This window comes from Rhea americana, unplaced genomic scaffold (genome assembly GCF_003343005.1).
Source record: "Rhea americana isolate MKP2758 unplaced genomic scaffold, rheAme1 scaffold_7, whole genome shotgun sequence".
Classification (NCBI taxonomy): Eukaryota; Metazoa; Chordata; class Aves; order Rheiformes; family Rheidae; genus Rhea; species Rhea americana.
This window is the reverse complement of record NW_028186867.1, coordinates 2309964-2331244: the sequence shown is the minus strand read 5'-3', so window position 1 is coordinate 2331244 and position 21281 is coordinate 2309964. Positions and strand designations below refer to the sequence as shown.

The 21281-nt window shown below is 37.4% G+C and overlaps 1 protein-coding gene across 2 annotated transcripts in view; it reads left to right on the top strand.

The window, feature by feature from the left end:
• The first annotated feature begins 562 nt into the window (after window positions 1-562).
• The window catches only part of TBL1X (transducin beta like 1 X-linked), a 202647-nt gene continuing 181928 nt past the window's right edge, over window positions 563-21281 (top strand). Inside the window, exon 1 of one of the 2 annotated variants that reach the window (XM_085321548.1) lies at window positions 563-634. The gene's annotated coding sequence lies outside the window, so the exon portion shown is untranslated. Of the gene's footprint in view, window positions 635-871; window positions 892-21281 lie in introns of those variants that run through there. The other variant, XM_085321551.1, reaches the window with a different exon arrangement.

Below are 21281 nucleotides of genomic sequence, written 5' to 3'. Positions count from 1 at the left end.
GCCCCTCGGCGGGCGGCCGCTGCCGCGGCCCCGCAGCTCCCTGCGCTCCCCCCCCCGGGTGCGCCTGGGGCTGCTGCTGCTGCTGGGTGAACCTCGAGCCATTGCCGAGCGCTGGCAAGCCGTGCCTTGTATTTTTTTTTTCTTTTTTATAAAAGAGAGGATTAGCTCAGTCCTTGTCTGTTATGACGAAGTTTTTGAACCCTGGTGTGTTTTTATTTTTTTTTCCTTCTTTGCGGCAGAACAGTGGCAAAAACGTGATCGCTCCCGGAGAGCGAGGGAGAGGAAAGATTTGTTTGGGGTTGCCGTCTTTGGTCGGTGTGTTTTAATCTTCGTTTGAATTGGGCGAGAAGCTGTTTGCTGAGAGTGTGTGTATATGTGTGTGCGCGGGGGGGAGGGGAGGGAGAGTTTCTGAAGTGGCTCCCTAGCTCGAAGATATTATTAAAAAAATATATTTTTAAAAAAAAAAGGTGTGTGGGGGGGCAGAAATGCTAAGGGAGAAAAATGCGAGGTATTCCCGCTGAAGTGTGGAGTTTGCCGAGGCCGGGTGGGGGAGGGGAGCCCATTCATCGCCAGGGTTTGAATCAGCAGCAGGCGGAGGAGCCGACCACTCCAGTAAATCGAAGTTTACTTCCAAGTAGGTAAACAAGTTAATTCCTCTCTCCCTCCTCCTYCCCCCCCCCACTATGATTTATACCGCTGCCAACTAACTTAGAAGCGTTACGGAGTGCTGGAAGCACGCGGGTGCGCCCAGGGAAAGCCCTCGGCGGGGCCGGGGCGAAGCGCGGCGCTCCGCAGTGCTGCAGGAGAGCGGAATGACGGACCTGTTGCACGCGTTTTAGGGCCGACACATGAAGCGGCGCTTTTTAATTTTCCTGTAACTGGAAGGGCAAGGTACCGCGGCGCCGAGTGGTGCGCTCGCCGCGGGGAGCTGCGGCGGGGGTGGGGGTGGGGGGCACCTTCCCCTCGGCGACCGCCATCCGAGCGATGCTGATCCTGCCCCCCATTTTGTCGCGCTGCTTTGGCCTCGGCAGCTGCCCCAGCGTTTCGGCCTAACACGGTTGAGGGTAGCTGTCGGTGTAGGGTGATGTGAAGCCAGCGGATGACCCTTGACCCGTTTGGTTATATGTTGTTGAATTCTCAAGCAGACATCCTGCACGACACACAAAGGGGAAAAAAAACAAACAAAACCACACCCTAAAAGTTAACCTAAGCTTGCATATTAATTTCTCGAAGCCAGTGTTGGGACTGAATAAAAGCTTTCCTTCACGTCATCTTTAACAAGTCTTTCACCTTTCTCCATGAGAGTTTGTGTAGCATTTCTCTTGATGTACAGCWTAACTCTTAGAAGTGTATATGTGTGTGTTTGGGGGGGGGAGGGGGAAAGATGACCGTTTCAAAAAAAAAAATTAGCATAATGTTGCAGAAAACCGAAATACTCCATTGAAAACTAATCAAATGATGAGCAGAATAAAATGGAGTGTAAAATTAAAATTTCAAGATTGATATTTCAGGCTAATAGTATAAAATTAAATTTATTGTTCCAGAGGGAGACCTGATTGTGGGTAATAAATACAAAGTCTTTACTTGTGACAAATACAATGTCATATCTTTCTTCCTTAATCCATTTATTAGTGATCCTTTAACTGAAAGTGTTCATGTGGCATATACAAGATTTAACATAATATACCTACCTTGCTTGCCATGTGTTTGTACATGCTGGATTTAGGCCTCCTCCTGTCCTAAACTTAGTATGTAATCAAATATAGAAATACTGCACAAGTTGTGGAATAAATATGTTCTTTTTGTTATAGCAGATAACGTTGGCAACAGAGCAGGATTGTCCTAAGGTGTTCTTTTGKGTGTATGTGTTTTAACAGTTACACATTGCAACATCTCAAAGACAGTAATAGTAGAAATGGGAAGCTTTCCCATGAAAGCTTTGTAGAGGGAGTGGGGGGGGGAAGGAAAACTAGAGAGGGAGGATGCTAGCACATTAAAAATGCATTAAACCTTTCTTGGTCTATGTGCAATAATGGTAAAAACTGGCAGAGATTTAAGCAGAGCTGCTGTATTTATCTCAGTTTAACACCTTCAGTGAGCTAAGGAACAGCCAGTGTTGTTCCTTCTCCCCCAAAGATTAAACAGCCTGTTTCAGAAGCAAAGAGGATAAATAATAATTCATGCATGTAAACACTGCCACCTATGCAACTGTCCAAGTCTTGAACATGGACACACACACACACACACACACACATATGCACTTGCGCGCACACACACACACTCTTCTGAAAGTAAGTTATCTGAATGTACTCTTTGCCTTCCCTCTTACTTGATTTAGTAACAGAACTTCCCTGTCTGATGTCTGTCATACCTCTGTTACGTATTACACTGCTTGTTCTGCTTTACAGCAGGTGGCAAATCTGCTCAACAATAAGAGTATCAAAAGAGCAAACATACGTTAAATTCTTGATGGAGAAGGCCAGCATGTCTGTATTTAGGACTGTAAGGTGTCTGCTCTGCCAGTTTTTCCAGTTCTAGTCCTCGTGTTTATTTACAAATGGGCTTTTCCCATTTCCATGGCAACAGGAGCAGAAGTAGACCTGCTGTCCTCTTGAAATGTATAGTGTGCCTTGCCTCCTTGAGGAACTTCTGGAATTGCAACTCCTCAGGTAGCAGCAGGTATTAAAGGCCTGTGTCCTTAAGCTTGAAAAGGAATAGAAGAGAATATCCTTTAGCACAGACCAGGTGGTGTTTCTTTGTAGAAGATAAACCAACAGTCAGATGGTCAATAAGTCAGAAAAGTCAATCGTGAGAAGTTTTGGATTTAGCAATATTCTGTGTTCTGGTCAGCTTGGCGTTCTGGCTGGAAAATCTATCCCAAGGCAGTAGTGTGATGTTTMTTATATGTAGTATTTGGTCACTGTTTCGAAGCATTCTTACTGTTTTCTGTTGACGACTTTTAAATTTTGGTGTTAGAATTTATGCTCTAGTCTGTTCTGAATTGTTTATATTTTAATAGTGCCAAGAGGCCTCCATTCAAATCAGGGCCATCTTGGGAATATCCTAGATGATAGTTCTTATCCTGAAAAGGTTGTAATCTGAGTCAAGGAGAGAGACAAAAAAACCTTCAGGAAGGTGAATGGTGGAAGAAACTGACTCAAGGGAACAACAGCTGATTGTAGTCCCTTATCTACTGGACAATACTGTGACTTCATTTGGTAGGAGAGAGAGGGATTGTTAACACCTGAAAGTGCCACTGTTGATAAATCAGATTATTTTATTCAAAGAGGGTATAGATTTTCCTTCACTTTTGCAATGTCTAATGCTTAGCCTACATTCTCTTTATTATTGTTGTTTTAATTCATAGTATTATTTTAGATTATGTACACCAGCATGCCTATAAAATGATCAAGCTTTTGTAACTTTCGAGGGCAGATTCTTTTTCATAATCTTCATCATGAGGCAAGATGGAAATAATTTTGTAAACTTTTTCCAACTGCTAAATTATACTCCCTTCCCTCCCTTCTCTTGACTATTTTTAGTTAGGAGGAAATAGCTGACCTCTTTACAGCAAGAACCCAGACCCCYTGGGTGCCATTTATAGGTTTCTACCAAATGGCCTACTTGGACAAGTTGGTTAAAATTAAACAAAAACATTGGAACTACAGCTCTACATAGGAATAGCAGTCTTCCTGTAAATACAAAATATATCATTTTAATATGGCAAAACTGAAATGAACATCTGAAGGTGAAAAATSTGCTTTTTTTATTTTCTCTGGTAGGCAAGTGAATATTTTAAAGGGCTTTTTTAGGGCAGTCTAGTCATTAATGTAAAATTTCAAGAGGCTTCTTTTGTTATAAAGCAACATAGTTATTCCTAAATGAAGTTAGGATGGTATAAAAACTAGGTGRAATCAAAGTATGTTCGTTGTCATAAGAAAATATCGTAGTTTTATACCCATTTTTCTTCTTGTGGCAAAGAACTACTAATATGCAGTAATTACATAGAAATACATAAACTTGTTTCGTCAACCTTTCTGTTCAACCATGGACACATATGTAACTGTTTCTGCATGTTAAAGGGCACAGATATCCAGTATTGTTCCTCTTGCGCTTATTTGTCTGTATTTAGTTTAATTGCACTGTAGGAGCAGGTGATAGATTTCTTCATTTGTTATTAAAAAAAAGAGTATATGGTTGTACTTGCAGCCTGTTTATTCCATCTATAATCTTCTGTTCAGCTCCCAACCCTCAGTCACTTCTTCCGCATTAGTTTACTAGTGTGGCTGCAGTAAGGACAAGAGACTTCGAGTTAGGTGCATCTGGTGGCTTGACTTCCGTTTTTGTCGTTTTGCTGCCTTCATGCAATAGAAGGTGCATCACAGTGTTTAACCCCATTTTTGAACTTCTCTGCCTGTGGTACAATCAATACATGTCTGCTTGTCCTATTTAAATTGAAGTGTTTTTAGAATTTCACTATTCTAAGTATTCTGCAAGTTATAACGGAATTTTATGCCAAAAACACTACAGTATCCATGACAATGATAAGTATTATAGTATGAAGAATAATTATTTGAACATTTTAGCTAAGTGCATTGCATATATACAATGTGGTTTGGGTGTGGAATCTTATTCATTTATTACCAGAAGGTACATAGTCTACTAAATCCATGGACAAAGCAGTGCTTCTTGATGCTTAGATGGTAAGACTTGTGGCCTATTTATGAATAGATAAGTAGCACTAATAATGCATAATAATTAGATATATATACTCATCAAAATTCTTCTGTCAAATWAAGTGTTGAGTTTTATTGGCTCACTCCACCATTAGAGGATGAAACAAGGCTTTTTAAAAAGTGTATTTGCCATTAATATGTAATGGCTGTGTTACACATCGCTCTGCTACTGTTCAAAATGCGATTGCATTTACTGACCTAAATTTCATTTGATCCCGTAAGTTACAGTTTAACCTCTTACTATTATGTAGTAGGTTTAGAATGCATTTTATTGCATAAAGTCGTTACTGTGTTATGTGGAAAGATGTGGTAACATAGTGATTTTTTTTTCTAACAAAACACAACTGTTCACTAAATTATGGCTACAGCAAAGGASCAATTTTTTTCCCTCAGGTATTAAAAACATTTAGAAGCTATCCTTTGACATTGTCTTCAAGAACGCAAAGAGGATTTACTTCTAGTGGAGAGATTCCTTTTGTCATACTGCAGAATAGTACATTTGTTGTGCCCCTTTTTGAAGTCAGCAAACTGCAGTGGACACACAACTTCAGCTTCTGCTGTGTTTTGTGATGCAGCACTATCAGCTCTTCATTAATCCTGTACTATCCAACACAGACTCTGCAGAATATTCCCTGCAGTTCAGAAGTATAACCAACTATTTATGATTTATACTTCTGAACAAAATAATTTGTGTGTTGTAACAGCACCGATGAAAGGACACTTGTAAAGATTAACATGTATACAGTTCTTATTGCTTGTTTTATGCTTAAAAATGTACAGTGATGAGCTTATGCTGATTTTAACACATTCCAGTAGCCTATGGCAAAATCATCCAAGAAATAGTGCTGAAAGAAATGACCTTCAGAGTATATCGTAAACATACACGAGATTTTTATAAAATTAAGTAAAAATACAGGTCTTCTGCAAATTTATATATATATTGGTAACTAAAATTTAGGAAATTTTACAACCATATGATAGCTTCAGTGTTGAGCAGCTACAAGTTGCTTTTTGTCTACGCCAGTACATTCAGTCTAGTTGCTACTGGCAAATGATGTATGTACATCCAGAGACCTGTTATTATTAACACTGTTGTTAGCACATAGTCTCAATTAGGATTGTTAACCAATAATCAGTTTCACGAGTGGTAATTGTTTAAAATTAACTAGACTAATTGTCATATCTTCTCTCAAAGTGAAGTAAAAATTATATATATAATTATAAATACACATACATGTCTGAAAACCAGCCTTGGAGCAATAAAGAATCATCCTGAGGTTGGAGAAATGTGCTGTGGTGGGATATGCTCTCATACCCTCAGCTAGGATATGCTCAGGTTTCCAGCTCCATTCAAGAATCCCTGAGGTGTTACAAAGGCAGTAGAATGACTGTGGGACTGGGTCAGGCTGGATGTCAGGTGTTGGGAGAAGACATGCATGAAGTACCCTCAAATTACATGCTTGCTGAAGTGCAACGAGGACAGGAATGTTTCTACATCTGACTGAGCATGGTAAGACTGGAGGGTGACAACTAGGGTACCATAGTGGATGGGGGATGGATTCAACATTAAAATGATAATCTTTTCATTTTTCCTCATTTTTTTTCTATTCATTTGTTGGTTACTSTCACAAGTAAAATGAAAACCTTGGTCTTAGCAGAGAGATCAAGGCAAAATTACCCTTTCCTAGTGTTTCTTTACAGATAGGGTTGAGCCTTACTGACAGTGTAGGAGAGAGAATCCTAGCACAGACAGTGCCTATTCATATTGTAGGGATTAGTTTCCAAGGATATCTATCTGCTGCTTTTTACAGTTACAAAACAAACTTAACTCTTCTTGTACCCATTTACACACATCAGTTAGACCTCTAGAAAAGCAATTTGATAATGGAATTGACTGAAATGCAAYGTAATTCTTTCCTGTTTTTCAGAAGGTATTGATAATGCTTCCGATTAAAAAAATAAAAGCTTTGTAAAAGCTAGTTAATATAATTTTATTTGTTGACTTTGTAAATAGAATAATGTAATCTGGAGGGCACAGATAAAAGGCAAGCACATGGATTATTCTAATGAAGAACACATCTTCTTTCCTATCCAAGTTCCTGAAAATGAAAGGCAGGAACAGAAACAGGTAGATTTTCAGTAACATTATATAATGTTCATAGTACCAGGGTTTATGTCATTTTATGTGGAAGGTATTGAAGGTTTCTTTAATTCTATTTTGATTGTTACTCGGGTTTCYTGGATTGCTGGTGTTATAACTCATTACAGATGCTCATTTGTATTTGTTGGAATTTGTTTTTATATTAAAAAAATTCTAGGCTCTGATACTTCTGCTTGTATCAGTAAGTATCTTAAATAGCTACTTAATTTAAATCAGCCAATTAATTTAAAAGTAGTGCATGCCAGTTTTTGCTAAAAATTCATCCAGCTTCATCCTCACAAAGTCTTATCTACTTGGGAAAAAAAAGTGAAAAGCAAGCTGGAAGGATAATCATAAATAAAATGTTAGAATAGAAGAAAAAACCCTACTTATTACATACAGTGCAAAGGTACTAAAGCATTATCATAGTAATTATTTTTAGTGCTGATGAATGAAATCAGCTTCTCCAGGAGACYGTCAACATGTCTTTACTACATAGTGTGGTAAAGCTAGGTAGAGGTTAGGTAAAAAATAGAATTTAATTTAGGCCAGAATGGGCAACATGCAAGGAAGAGGAAAGAGAGTGGGAGGAGGTTACCTCAATAGCTAGACTCTGCTGATTTTAACTTGCTGACTGTCAAGTAGCCAACAAACACTACTTCAGATTTTTTGCATTATTTTTTTCTTGGCTGAGATGACATGCCTTCRCTTCTCTTATTCCTGCAATTTCTTCGGTGTTGTGATGGGGGTATATTCTATATGTGGGTATTTTCTAATATGTCAATACTATTTTGTGGTTACTGAAATGGCTGTTTGCGTGTGTGTTTTTTAGCATTTTGTGTGCATATATGTGTATGTGCTCACTACTGGATTRAATTTTTTAATTTAAATTTGCCTTAGAGTAAAGAGTATGTTTGTGGTATCCATTGGCAGCGTATTTTTGGATATCTTTGGAATCCTTCTGAAACATGGAAGGATTCTTGGTGTCCTCTAATGTCAACATGTTAAGTGTAATTATACATTGTCATTTCAAATGATCATAGTCAATGAATGGTGGCTTTGGAGATAAGGTATGTTGTGCATAGCAGGTGCATATGCACATGTAGTCCAGTCTAAAAGAAATCTAATTTCCTCTCTTAAAGAAAAAAAGTAGTGTATTCTATACATATTTGTGAAGTGTTTAGATAATTACAGTGAATTAGTTGCATACTTTCATAGAAACACATTATTTGCTCCTACCTTCATATCACCATGGGGCTATTTTAGAGTACATTATTTTTCCTTATTTTTAAAGTGAATTTGAATATATATTAAGAAATAGATTTTSTTTTTCAATAAAAATCTTTACAAGGCAATTGGTAGTGCACTCATTTCCACAGCTGGATAATTACAGCAGAATTTAAATGATTTATCTGCCCACCATCCTACAGGACTACTATGAAGATTTTATTAGTTACTGTTAAAGAATTTTAAAGATCAAAACACATTGCCGATTTATTTTTACTAATGGTTTATTAAAAAGTATGAATATAAAACTCTACTTGYTAAAGTAAAATCTTACTTCTCCATCAAATTATATCCTAGATTAGCAAAGGATCATAGATAARCAAAGTATCAATAGGAAATTATGGAAAAAAAGTTTATTTTCCTTTGGCAGTTGGTTTAGGTGTATGAGTAATGACTGCATCAGTTTCTTAATATTCTGTTAATCTTTAAATTATTTTCTTCGCCAAAAAATTTGAGTTTAGGGTGGTATAGCTGCCACTGAAAAAATCTGGGTTTTTTTCCGTCCTTTTTTCTAACCCCTTTAAGCCTTTTTTAAACCCTTTTTTTTTCCTAATAAGAACTATTAGAATTGCCACTGGAGTTTAAGGAGAGATTCCATTTTAGTGGGTGTTTTTTCTACCTCATAGCTTTTTTTTTTTTTTTCCCTGTCACCCCCACAATTCATGGGTAATGCCAACAAGCATAGAGTTCGTTATACATTTGTGTTCTGAACATTCAATAAATCCTATTGCAAACATGGCCTCAATATTGCAGAAACTTACTTGGCATGTGCAAAAGTCTTTTAGGATCAGGGCTTGCATGATGACAATACAGATTCTTGACTGGGTAACTAAACATGTTTGAGCTTTTCTTTAGGTGGTCAATGATGTGATTTTAGCTTTAGCTCTGAAAGTCAGTATTCTTCTAATGGAATAGAGAATGTGGTGTGCCTTCCTTCTCCCCTAGCCTACATAGCCTCTTTGAGTAGAGTACTCTTTTGTGTATATAACTTCCATTATCTATTTTGAATACCATTCTTATCTGAGTCCTAACAATGTTCTTTGAAGTTTGTGTAGTTGACAAACACAAAGTTGAGATTTATAGCTCAGTCCCTTTAAAATGTGCTCAAGCTTTTGCTCATGGTTTTGAAACTTACACAGGCTTACTGATCCGCGGTATGCATGGTAAAACCTAGCAAGTGGGGGTAGAGACACATATTTTGAAAAATGCCCCGCTAWCAGAGATGATTAGAACCCCTGACTTCCTCAGACAAGTGCCCTTAGTTTTTCAGACCAGCCCACTGGCTGAGGAGATCTGAGAAAGTCGTGGCAGCAGCCACCCATATGGCACCTCACAGGCAGGGACAGGGCTCTCTTGCCATTGCTCGTCTGTATCCTGCATAGTCTCACAACTGCGCTGCCAGCTGTGACCTATGTGTCACAAGCCTAACACGTCAGGTCCAGCCCCTGATGCTTGTCTCCTGTGTAAGGGTTATGAGTGTCATATCCTCCACTGAGACCACGCACCAGCCTTCCCACACGGCTGCAGGTACGCCCCGCGCGTGTTACGCAGTCAGAAGGTCAGAATCCAGAGCTACACCTCCTCTAATCCTGTCTGCTACGATTCTCAGCARCCTGTGTCTCATTGCTTTGTACTGACCCTGACACAAAGCCTACCTCACTCTACTTAGCTAATACCCTCTCAGCAAAGCGTTCCTGAGGTGGGTCCTGTAGCTGACTTGGCAGATACCAGTGACGCTCACTTGGAAGGCAGAAGCTTGGCAGTGCACAGCACGATGCCACATCCTTCATATTGGATACTGTCCATAGAAATAAATATGAAGGTTTCAGTGTTTCTAAATGCACCCCTCACCCCTGAATGTAGTATGTCGCTGTATTGGGGATGTGGTGTCTGTGTTTTATTTGAATTTACTGTTTTTTGTTTTGTGGTTACTGTACCTGTATCAATGCTGGGTAGGGAAAAATAACGCTGAAAAAGCATCAGCTTTATTTTTTCAAATCTCAAAAATATTTTTTTTTAGTCAAACTTCTCATTTGATGACTCAGAGATTTTCCTAATAGCTGTTTTACATGAATGTATAAATGTTTATGCTGTTAGTATTGTCTTAATTATTGTTTTTGTCTTTGGAAATATATAAATATAGTCACATCTCTGGTGTCTGAAGTGGAGAGAATCTCTTGCCAGGCTATTTAGTGTGCATATGTGTGAGAATGTATGCCCTGTGGCCCGAAACATCATTTATATATTTGCCAATTGCTTCAGTCTTTTAATTTCTGTTTGTATGCATTACATTTGGTTAGGCTGAATTTATTATTGATTTCAGCTGTTTGCAAATTTTCTACTGACAGACTGTTTGCTTGTCTCTCCTTTGAGCTAGCATTTTACCCTCATTAGTCTTAGATGAGTTCTTTTTAATATTAGTCACATGCATTCATGAAGGTGGCAAAATTAAAAGAAAGTAAAAGTACAAGAGCTGTGTGTGACACACTGTTTGTAAACATCATGTAACTGCTTTCTGTTTTTAACTCTATACTATGCTATGATGCTTCTCCCTCACACACCAGTTTTGTTCTCTCAGGTTGTCTGAGCTTCCCATCATACACATCCACTTGGTTATATGTCTTAATTGCAATTTTCTATTTTTATATATTCTTGTTTATTTGTTTTGTTTTGGAACACTAAAAGAACTAGGTAAATAACAGCAGTAATATTTACTAGTTCTTTAATTTTGTAGTTTCAACCAGTGGCTTGTAAACTGCTAGAGRAGATGCAGACTATTTTTTTAGAGGTCTGTGGAAAAAAAGGTCTCTTGCCATTCAGTTCAAATTCACTGTACAAGGTGTCTTTATAGGTCCACAAAGTTAGAGATTAAAACCCACTGATCTAATTATATTGTAAATGTCTTAAAGATGTGATGATATCTTACTTTTATGACTTACTGCTTTGTGGGTGTATATATCATTATGCAAGTAATAATCTTTGTTTTCACAGAAGGTAATTTATACCAACATTAAATTTTGGCATCTGCTTTGTTATACTGTGTAGATATTTCTGAAAATATCCCTTGTCTTGTGTAGGACTGTGGTATATATTCTCTACTAGAACAGAGCCTGTGATCACTGTTGTTTTGGCTGATCTTTAGTTGTACAAGGAATAATCTAGAGAAGAGCATTTGGATTCCCTTAGTTTGTGCTTCAGGTCTGTACCATAACAAGCCTGTTCAATTGATTTTTCTTTATTTGGTCTTATGCAGTATCATTTTTATTTTAGACTGCAGCTATCTATGTGGTACTATAACATTTCAATAAACCCAAAGTCTTGCACCTCAAAATGTCAGCATTTTTGTTATAGGATGTTACTACAATGCCATTCTCCCCTCTGCTCAATAGCAGCACTACATGGTGATGCTAGGAGGGGTTACGAAGAGGAGGTGTGTATGGTGAGAGTGGGGRTGGGAAGTCAAACAGGCCCTGGGTGTTTACGCATTCCAGGCAACCATAGATCTGCACTCATTGAGGCCTCAAATATTTTGCTTTTCATTATCGGTATTTCAGATCTGGGGTATTTGGGCATGCTGCCAATAAAWATAAGTAGTAATCTGTTAATCTCTTAGACTGAAAATGTAATACACAGTATAGTGCATGTATGTAAGACTTAAGATCACTTTATAAGTAGAATATAACATTGTTAGAAATTCTGAAAATTATGACAGTTGCCTATAAAAGGGCAAAGTCAAATTTGACTCCTTCCTTGTAGCTGATTTGTTCCAAATGGAAAGTAATGTAATCAAAATGTTTTTACTAATAGATTTTTTTATTTTCAACATGATAACCTTTTGGCTCCAGGAGCTGATGACAAATCCCTCTTTCTGATTTCTGCATGATGTGTGCATCTACGTACTTTTTAAAATTTATTTTGGGGTGGTTTTAGTCTGCTTTGTGGTTTTATAGTCGATCATTCTGGTTTCCAGCACTTATATTTCAGATCTCCGATGAAATCAGGTACACAAAGCCATCCACCTGCATGCCTATTTTCTTTGGAATATTGGAAAGCATTTCCTGCAGTCAGCACTAAAATATAGATTGAGCAGGCAGGCAGATGAAGAATGATTTCTTCTAGGTTCTGCATAATGTAATGAACAGACCTTCTGCTTAGTATTATTTATTATCAATGTTTGTACACATGCATTTTCCTTCCCTGAAGCGGCTTTCTTGGGTTTCTTAAAGCTGCAGCCTATATGTGTGCCATTATTGGTTTTCCCAAGTGGTGCAGTGGTGCCGCTTTGTCACTCCAGCAACTTGCTGTGTCACTGAGCGCTGATGTGCCTCAACTTGCTATTATTTCTGCTTTATAAAAAGAATTTGTTGTCCTCCAAAAATATTGGCATATAATTATGACACAAAAAACAAGGCAGTCCTACTGGGAGGACAGCTGTTACCTTCAGTCCTAGGACTTGCAGTGCAAGTGGTAATTCAGACTACACATTTTTTTCCAAAGGCAGTTAATTGCTTAAAACTTTCCACATAGCTGTGACTGTCATCTAACCAGCAGTTAGAGGCATTAAACTGTTTCCCCCAAAGCAGTAGGCTACATCAGCTAGCCCACCAGCAACTTGGATAAACACTTGGTAATATCACTTTTTAACTATGTTTTTAGGAGCAGTGTGCTACTTTGTCATGGAGTGACCTAAATCTAAAGCCAGAGGTTGTTTGGGGTTGCTGTCAGACAAGATCAAACTGTTAAGTTTAACCTAAATGGAAGTAAATGCTAGTTACCTGCACCTCATTATTTCTGTTCTTTTACGACAGACACTCAAGACTGTTTGTGTACTGCCTGTGGCTCACGCTGATTATGTTGTTAATGATTTGTGTCTTTAGCATGTGTACTAGCTGAAAGCTTTAAGAGGCCAACATTTTCAAATACAGGTACCTAAATAAGTGGCCTGATTTTCAGAAGCTTTGAATACATCCAGCTACAATTGAAATCAAAGGAATTAGTGGCTGCTCAGCGCCTGAATAAGTAATCAGTCAGGTGTCTAAACACAGGGGCGCATTATAAAATGATGACAGCAGAAGATCATCTACCTCTTTTTTCCCCTCTGGTTAAATAAAGCAGTATTTTTAAAAACTATGTTAAGCAAATGGGTCCTACCAGGTGATTACAGACAGTCTCTAAATAGATATTTCTTTTTCTTTGTATATTTTTTTTTTAATGGCAAAACTTGTTCCTGATTTTGAGAAATAGCTCCAGCACATTTGGTCCATTTAAAATATGCATGACTCCATGCATGTGGTGTTTGGTTTGTATTGAAGTTAGGGAGCATTTACTGTAAATTGGTAACATGGCTGTTTCATTTAGCTTTATTTAACATAATATTTGCTTTAGTGGAAAGATGTGCTATATTGTGCTGGTTGTAGGCTTTAGTAGGTATTACAAATATTTCCAACTTTAAAATTATTGAAAAAAATATTTTGTGATTGTAACAGTAGCAACTGGGAATCTTGTTCTTTATTAAACAAATAAAAATCCTAAGGAAAGAATAATATGAGGTATAGTGACTTAATGCAAAGAAACCCCAAATGAGTCTCAAAATTAAAGAAATTTGCATTATAATTATGTGTAGGAATATCTAAAGATAGAATGGTATCAARCAATAAGTTTTCTGAATAAGAAGAATTCTATGCAAATTATGCAGGCTGGGAGGGTTTTTTTAGCTTGAGTTGCTTAGAAATATCTGAATGCTGTTTTGAGGCAAGTTTAATGGAAAATATTTTTTAAAAGACTTTTGATGTGAAGAACAAAATGTGATGAACTGTTCCTCTCTAGAGAGGACTTTAGATCCTGTAAAATAGTAACTTAGATTTCCTCATTTATTTTTCTTTTAGCCTGAGAATGTGTACGTGTATGAGAATATGTGCATGTATGAAACGTGTTTATATGTATGCTAAAATGTCAGATCACAGTTTATGTGGTTTGTAATTATTTTTTTGATATTTGAAGTTTCATATATCACCCGTTTCTTGCTAGTAACAACAGACTGACTGCTGATCAGAATATAACAAATTTGCATTGCTGACCCCCCCAAAAACAAAAGGTTTATTTGTACAAAAGTACAGATATTACTTAATACTTTCTTTTAAACTATTTATTAGTTTTGTTTCACAAAATTTCTTAGAAATATCAGTCATGAATCTGCTTGGTGCAGTAAAAACAGTAAAAAGTTGCTTTCTATCAAAGGAGCATACAATCTACAATAGCAGCTATTTTAGTATGTATTTCTTCAACCAAAGCCAAACAGTCTGAGTAACATGCATTTACATAGTTATGTCAGTGTCTAACTTTGTATTTTTGTATCTCCTTCCAAATTTTTGTTCAAAAAAGAAAAAAGAATCCTCTAGAATCCTCTACTTGAACTTAGGGAAATTTAAAGACAGTCTGTAGAGATCAGTTTCAAGAAGCCTTTATATTAAAAAAAACAAAACAAAACAAAACAAAACAAAAAAAACCAGTGCATATAAGGAAGAATATCCAACTGGCAGATTTTTGTTAGTTTCTTGCATTGCTGTTTAAAACAAGTTTCTCTCATGATTGTTTTCACAGTTTTTGAACCTGATAGTTTCAAAGCCTATTCTAGGCTAGTCTGCTTCCTGTGAAGAGTATAATGTTAAGTGAGATGTTAGTGTGTGCCACATCACACTGGTAAGAAATATATGACGAAGTGTTTTGATGCTGCAGATCTTGCTTCACTTAATAGATTGGGGACGGGATGTGTGTGTGTGCCATTTTATGAGGAGACAGAGGCACATATGCCTGCTATCCAGTTTGTTTTTCTCTGTGTGCTCTTCTCAGGGGTAGATCTGATTGAGGCTGGTGGCAGAACAGTAGTTTAAAGAGACTGTGATCTCTTCTAATGTGAGCATTTACCAAACATCTAGTTTTCAGCTTTTAATTGAAAGGTGGCCTTTCTAAAAAGAGGAAATTGGTTCTGTGTTAGTAAATCGCTACGAATCATCACGTTAATGAAGCTTTAAAAAACAAACAAATGAGAAAGGAAAGCAAAGCAAAAAACCCTTCAACATCCCTCAGCAAGCTAAAATTGAGCAGATGACAGACTGATGTTACTGAGCAGTGAAGGTTATCTTAGGACATAGGTGCTTGCATTTTGAATTGATCCTTCTCTGTCAACTTGATGCGTGTGGGAGATGAAGTGAACTTTTCATGAAAAACATTCTTATAAGAACAGTTGCTATTGATGGTTATTCTGGTACTTTTATGTATGTGTTTGGGGAGAAGAGAAATGACATATTAATATTTTTCAACTCTCCTAAATCAAAGAATTGTCCTTTTTTGTTTTTGAAGCAGTAAATCCTAAGATCATGTCCCATTGTTTGACTGCTAGAAATATGTACTTTTTTTTTTTTGGTAAATACCATTTTCTCATTTTGCAAAACTATAATTTTGCCCATATAATAGCAAGCATTTTATAAAAATGATGATAATAAAAATATTTTTACAAGGGAGTTAATTATGCCTGCTAATAAAAGATCAAAATCTGCCCCAAATTAGGATGTTCTCCATTTTGAGTGCTTACACAGACATATCTGTGCCTTTATTCCAATTGTTTCTGTAATAGTTTGTAGACCGTACATAGACCATCAGGTATTGTCTAATTGCTGGTATCAGACAGGTTGACGCTGATGTAAAAAGGGGCTATATCTAGAGCTAAAAAATGATCCTTTCACCAGCTCCAAAAATGTTTCTCTTCTTGAACTTAACCTCAGTTTAGAGGTAAACTTTTTTTAAAAAAATCTTTTTCCATAATATAAGCCTTCCACAACTTAAGCATTAAAAACAAAATGCTGTTAGCTGCACTTTGAGGAATATGTTCACATTGAATATTAAAGAGCTTAACTTAAAAAAAAAAGAAAGAAAAAGACAATCTAATTCCCTTCCAAATGTATGTATATACTTCGAGAATATTTTTGTGAAATGTGTATCTTTATTATAAGCCAGATATTTCCCTCATTCAGGATATAGCTGTAGGTGTTAAACCTTTATGCCTGTGCTTAATTGTATGTGCAGTATTCCACAGAAGTAAATAGCGGTACTCTGTGCTTAATGTATGTGCAGTATTCCACAGAAGTAAATAGTGGTACTCAGTTCAGTGTGTGTGTGTGTGTTTGTGTGTGTGTGTGTGTGTGTGTGTGTGTGTGTGTGTTTAGGACTTAGGCCTTAACTAGGCCTTAACTGCTAGTTTATAATAATCTCTAAGAATTTACTGTCTGGAGTATAAATGTTTTAAAATCCACCTTCCTTCTACTTTAGATATTTAAAAAAACAGTTATTAAAAGCTTTCAATGGGTTGTTAATACTCTGTTGCTAGGCCTTCTGATTGTTCTTTGTGATTCATGTTTTATCTTTGTATGAATACCTTAAGCCTCCATATAGTGAAAATTGGATAAAGAGATTTTTAACTGCAGTCTGCAGTGTTCTCAAGGAAGAAGGTATCTGTGCAACTTCTAGTAAATAAAATGTAATTTAGACATGAGAAGGTTAGCAGCTGTGTTAAATGCTCATGAAAAATATCTGTGTAATACTGTACTTTGGATGCTTTTACAAGTAATCCCCATATCTAGCAGTCTGAACTTTCTATCCACTAGCAATACCGACCCATTCTGCAACTAAAACCAAAAAATGTGTATTGTAAATGGTGCGTAGTCACAGTTAGTTGCTCCTGTTTTAGTTGTTGGTGACATGGATGCTCCCTTTCTGAGCTGAAGGAAGCCTGTCACCAAAGGAGTGATATAAATTACACCTGATATTCAAAGATGAAACTTCAGTCAGATGAAGGAAGCAGTTGTAAATATTCGTTCCTAATACAGGAAAAATGGAGCTCATGTAGTCCGCAGATAGTGTATGGATGGAGTTTACGGGCTATTTATAAATACCTGGGATACTTTATCCCCCACAAATTGAACGCAGGATTCTGAAAGGCTTTTTGCCTGAAGTACGCACCAGACTTTGTTTACCGACCTATTTATAGAAGTGATGGGGATCTGTTTGAGACTGGCTGGGAGGGGGCACCCGCAGCGCGCGGGCCCCTCTGTGGGGCAAAACGGATCCGTGCGGGAGCACTTCTGGGAAGGAGGTCGACAACAACACTGCGAGGCTGCAAGGCCAAGTGTGTGCGGCACGGCCATGTCGCCGTTGAAATATTACTGTTGAATGGCTTCTTGTGGCGGTGCGAGGCGGGCTGGCCTGAGGCGCAGGGACAGCGGTGCTAGGCCTGCGCTTCCCAGCCTAGCCGGGTCCGGGGCGGTTGCCCTCTTTGGTGCGGTTCGTTCTTATGGACTAAGACGATCTTAATAGGTTTAATTTACGTACCGTAGCTTTACTGCAGATTAGCCCTCTAAACACCCAGGAGGCTCCTCAAATAACAAAGATATTAATTAGAAGTTAAAAGGAATGAAAACTTCAGAGCAACACTTTCTTATTGTCATCTTCTAACGCATATCCGTATTACATGCATTAACTGCACCTTCACGCTTGGAGTCATACAACAGTTAAAATGTTTTGACGAGTGATACCTGAGGTTACTCTACAAAAAGAAATACATGTAATTGTCTATGTAATTCTCTTTTTCCCCTCCCCTTTTTGTTCTATTTGTTTTGCATATTTGAGATGCTCTTGTTGCAGTCAGTTTCACTGCAGTCCTCTGACGTCGCTGTTTTTCCCATTCAGTCTGTTGGATGTTTTCCCCTACAGTGTTGATATTTTTTAAATAGTAAAAATAACGTGAAATGTGCTTTATAATCATAAAAGCAAACATAAAGATTGGGACTGATTTAGCCTCTAAGACTATTTTACCTCACTTTTTTGAAATTTAGTAGACTTCACCTTGGTAGTTTCACTTAAAATGGGAGGAAAGGGATATCGAGAGAAGAAATAGCAGTAGTTAAATGAAGGAAGTTATAGCTAAAAGCTTAATACGTAATAGAATAAACTTCTTCCATCTGTACAATCAGAAGAAAAAGTTAAGATAGTACATTGGGATAGATACTAAACTTTTGCTGTGAGCTGAAAATTTATCTGGTTTGTTGTACTTTAAAAAACACAGTATTTGTTTTTCTGCTAATGAGTATATGCCAGATCAGTTACCATTTTAGTCCAAATCAGAATTTAGGTTGGCAGACTATAAAGGAAATTTTAAGACAGATAAATCATAGTTCAGAGCTTTGGTTCAAGTAATCCACATTTTTATGGATTCTTCTTCATATTTAAACACTGATTGAAAACATTATTGCTACCTTTAGAAAAAGAATATTAAGAATAGAATTATTTGTAAAAGAACGCTAATACAGAATTCACTGCAACTTGTTTCTTGCCCAGTGGTTTGAATTTAGTGTTTTCACACAACCTGTACTCAGTAAAGCAGTAGCAGAAGCTGAATAGCACGAGATGGAAGTCTAAAGGTGAATGACTACTTCTTCCCTATCAGTGAGGAATTACATAAAAAGCACCATACTGTTTCTCCTCATGAGATCGCCTGCCTGGCTATAGTGGTGTAAAAATTGAAGTTATTTAGGTATTCTGCCAGCTGATGAGTATGGCCATTTTACTGGGTCTTAACTTGAACTGCCTGTGTGTAAAAAAGGTTGAGAGGAACAAGAAACTGAAATCAGCCATCTGTGTGCACTGGACACATTGAGGTGTGCAGCTGTATAGTGCCTTTTTCTGCCTGGTTTCAGCACTTACCAGTAGAAGCCAGAGTTTTTAGGGGGAAAGCTAATGGTAGGTCAGTCCAGAAATCTCCCTTGGCCATGCTAATCGATTTGGGAATTACAAGTTTGTATGCACTGCATATCAAAGTGTTACTGAAGTTTTCCTAAGAATTGAAGTCCATGCAGTTGGCATCATCTCTCTTGATCTGCCAGTCCATCCCTCCAGTAATATAACAATTAGGTCTGTTAGGTAATTTCAACCCCATTTGACAGAGTGTTAATGCTCTCAAAGATATGGAATTCCTACAGGTTTTGTGAAAAATAGTCATTGAGTAGATGGAGACCAAATTAGTGTCATCCCTTCCCAAGGGAGAGAGAGGAAGAACTCAGCTCCCCACTCATTCTGTGGAGATGCAACTGACTCGCTGTTTGAGGACGTGCACACTGACCGGCCACACGGCCCAGGGCATAGTGTGGGGCACTGAAGACGTCTGAATGTGAAAGTATAAAAAAGCAGATTCCATTAGTTCTGCTGTTGGTAGAAAAATACATCTATTCACAATGTGGGCTGCCGTCTGTTGAGAACTTGATCAAGTGCTGTTGCAAATGCCTAGGCGTAGAACGGGCATGAGCTTATTTTTTTTCAGAATATGCTTCTGAGTATAATTGCGAAATATAGATAAAAGGGTTACACATCCATCACTGAACTATTTTAAGCCTGTCTACTCATATTTCCGGCAATTTGATTTTTACAAATGAGATATTTTTAGATGAATGAAATGAATACATACCACATACTAGAGTATGAAACAGCTTTATAAGTTGCAAGTTTAAAACCCTCTATTTACAATCAAATGTTTTGAAATCTAACGATGTACCATACTTCTTATGTAGTGTGTCATTACAGAAATGTAACACAATGTCTAAATGTCTTCAGAAAAATCCATTGCTGTGCTGAAGTGAAGAATCATCAGAGTTAAATTTATTGTTTATCAAGCAACCAGAAAATTTACAATAATTACATACAGTTCTTACATAATTAATTCCTGTATTCCTGTAACACTTTGCATGAGGACTTTGTGTTACTAAGCTATATACAGAAATGTATATAAATTTCCTTGAGATATTCGTGTGTGATGTAAATACATAATGACTTGCTGTTTTATAGAGAGCCTTTTTACCCTAACCATACTAGGCCTGTAGATTAGCTTTATTTTTTAAATTTTGTTCTGTATCATGGCCCAGCTGGCATCTCCAGATACAATCTGTATATAATAAAATGCATATATCTCAATCATTACATACATCCTCTTAAATTAATTGAGATACAGTTCTCAATCAGCTTGGGCCTTCAGTTGTGGAACTCTTGTTAATTTTATTTCTAAACCTTCTTAGTATCTCATAGATCAGACCGAGTATAAATGCTGTAACTATGAGAATCAGAATGAGAAACCCGAGGAGTTCCTCTGGCCTGGGATTTGAAGGAAAGTCAGTTTGTAGTGTGGGGACGTGACAGTTCAGGCATTTTGGAACATCCATTCTTGGCAGTAAATTCAAAGAGTTTGTACAGTCTGTTCTTGATACTGTTTTCCAGGCACAAGAAGCTTTATACTCCAGTAATGACAACAGTGCAAAAGGCTCAGTGTGATATCTTAGTATCACCTGTGAATTCAGATGGGGCTATTCTGCAAGAGGTGCTGTGGTGGTTTTTTATTTGTTTGTTTTTCGGTTGTAATCTGTTCAAAGCCTGGTGCGTTTACCTATCCTCTTGCGGTAGGCCAGCTAGTATGAAGTGGTTTGAACAGAGTTACATTTGGAATATAAAACTCTAGTAATAAGATGCTTGTTATTAGCAATGATTAAAAAATAAAAATACAATAGACTTACGAAATATGCCTCTACCAGGAATGGAGAAAAAGGATTTGTGAAATGACAATATTATGGACAGTTATGTAGATGCATTTATTTGTTCCTTTTCAAGCATAACAGTGCATAGTAAAAGCATATAGGTCTTTTTGCAAAAATTTGACTTTATTTTTGAGACAAGGAGTAATAATTATTTTGGTAGCTGTAAGAGAGTTCAGGAGGAAAATTGTGTGTCCAGGATTAAGTTCACCATCTGTGATGATGTTTCACAGAATGGTTAAGTTTGGAAGGGACCTTAGGACATCATCAGGATTGACACATTCACAGTGCAACCAGTGCTTGCCTGTGTCTTCACGCTGTACTTAGATTTAGTTACCTATATTTAGAATGAAATCCTTTAAAGCAGAAAAATCATTTACATTACTTTGCCTCTTTTTCAATTGTTAGACCCGTAGCAAGTTACTTCCCTTTTCCTAGGTACAGCCGAGAAGAACTGGTGCTTTAAATCATGACACTGAGTGGTTGGATGGG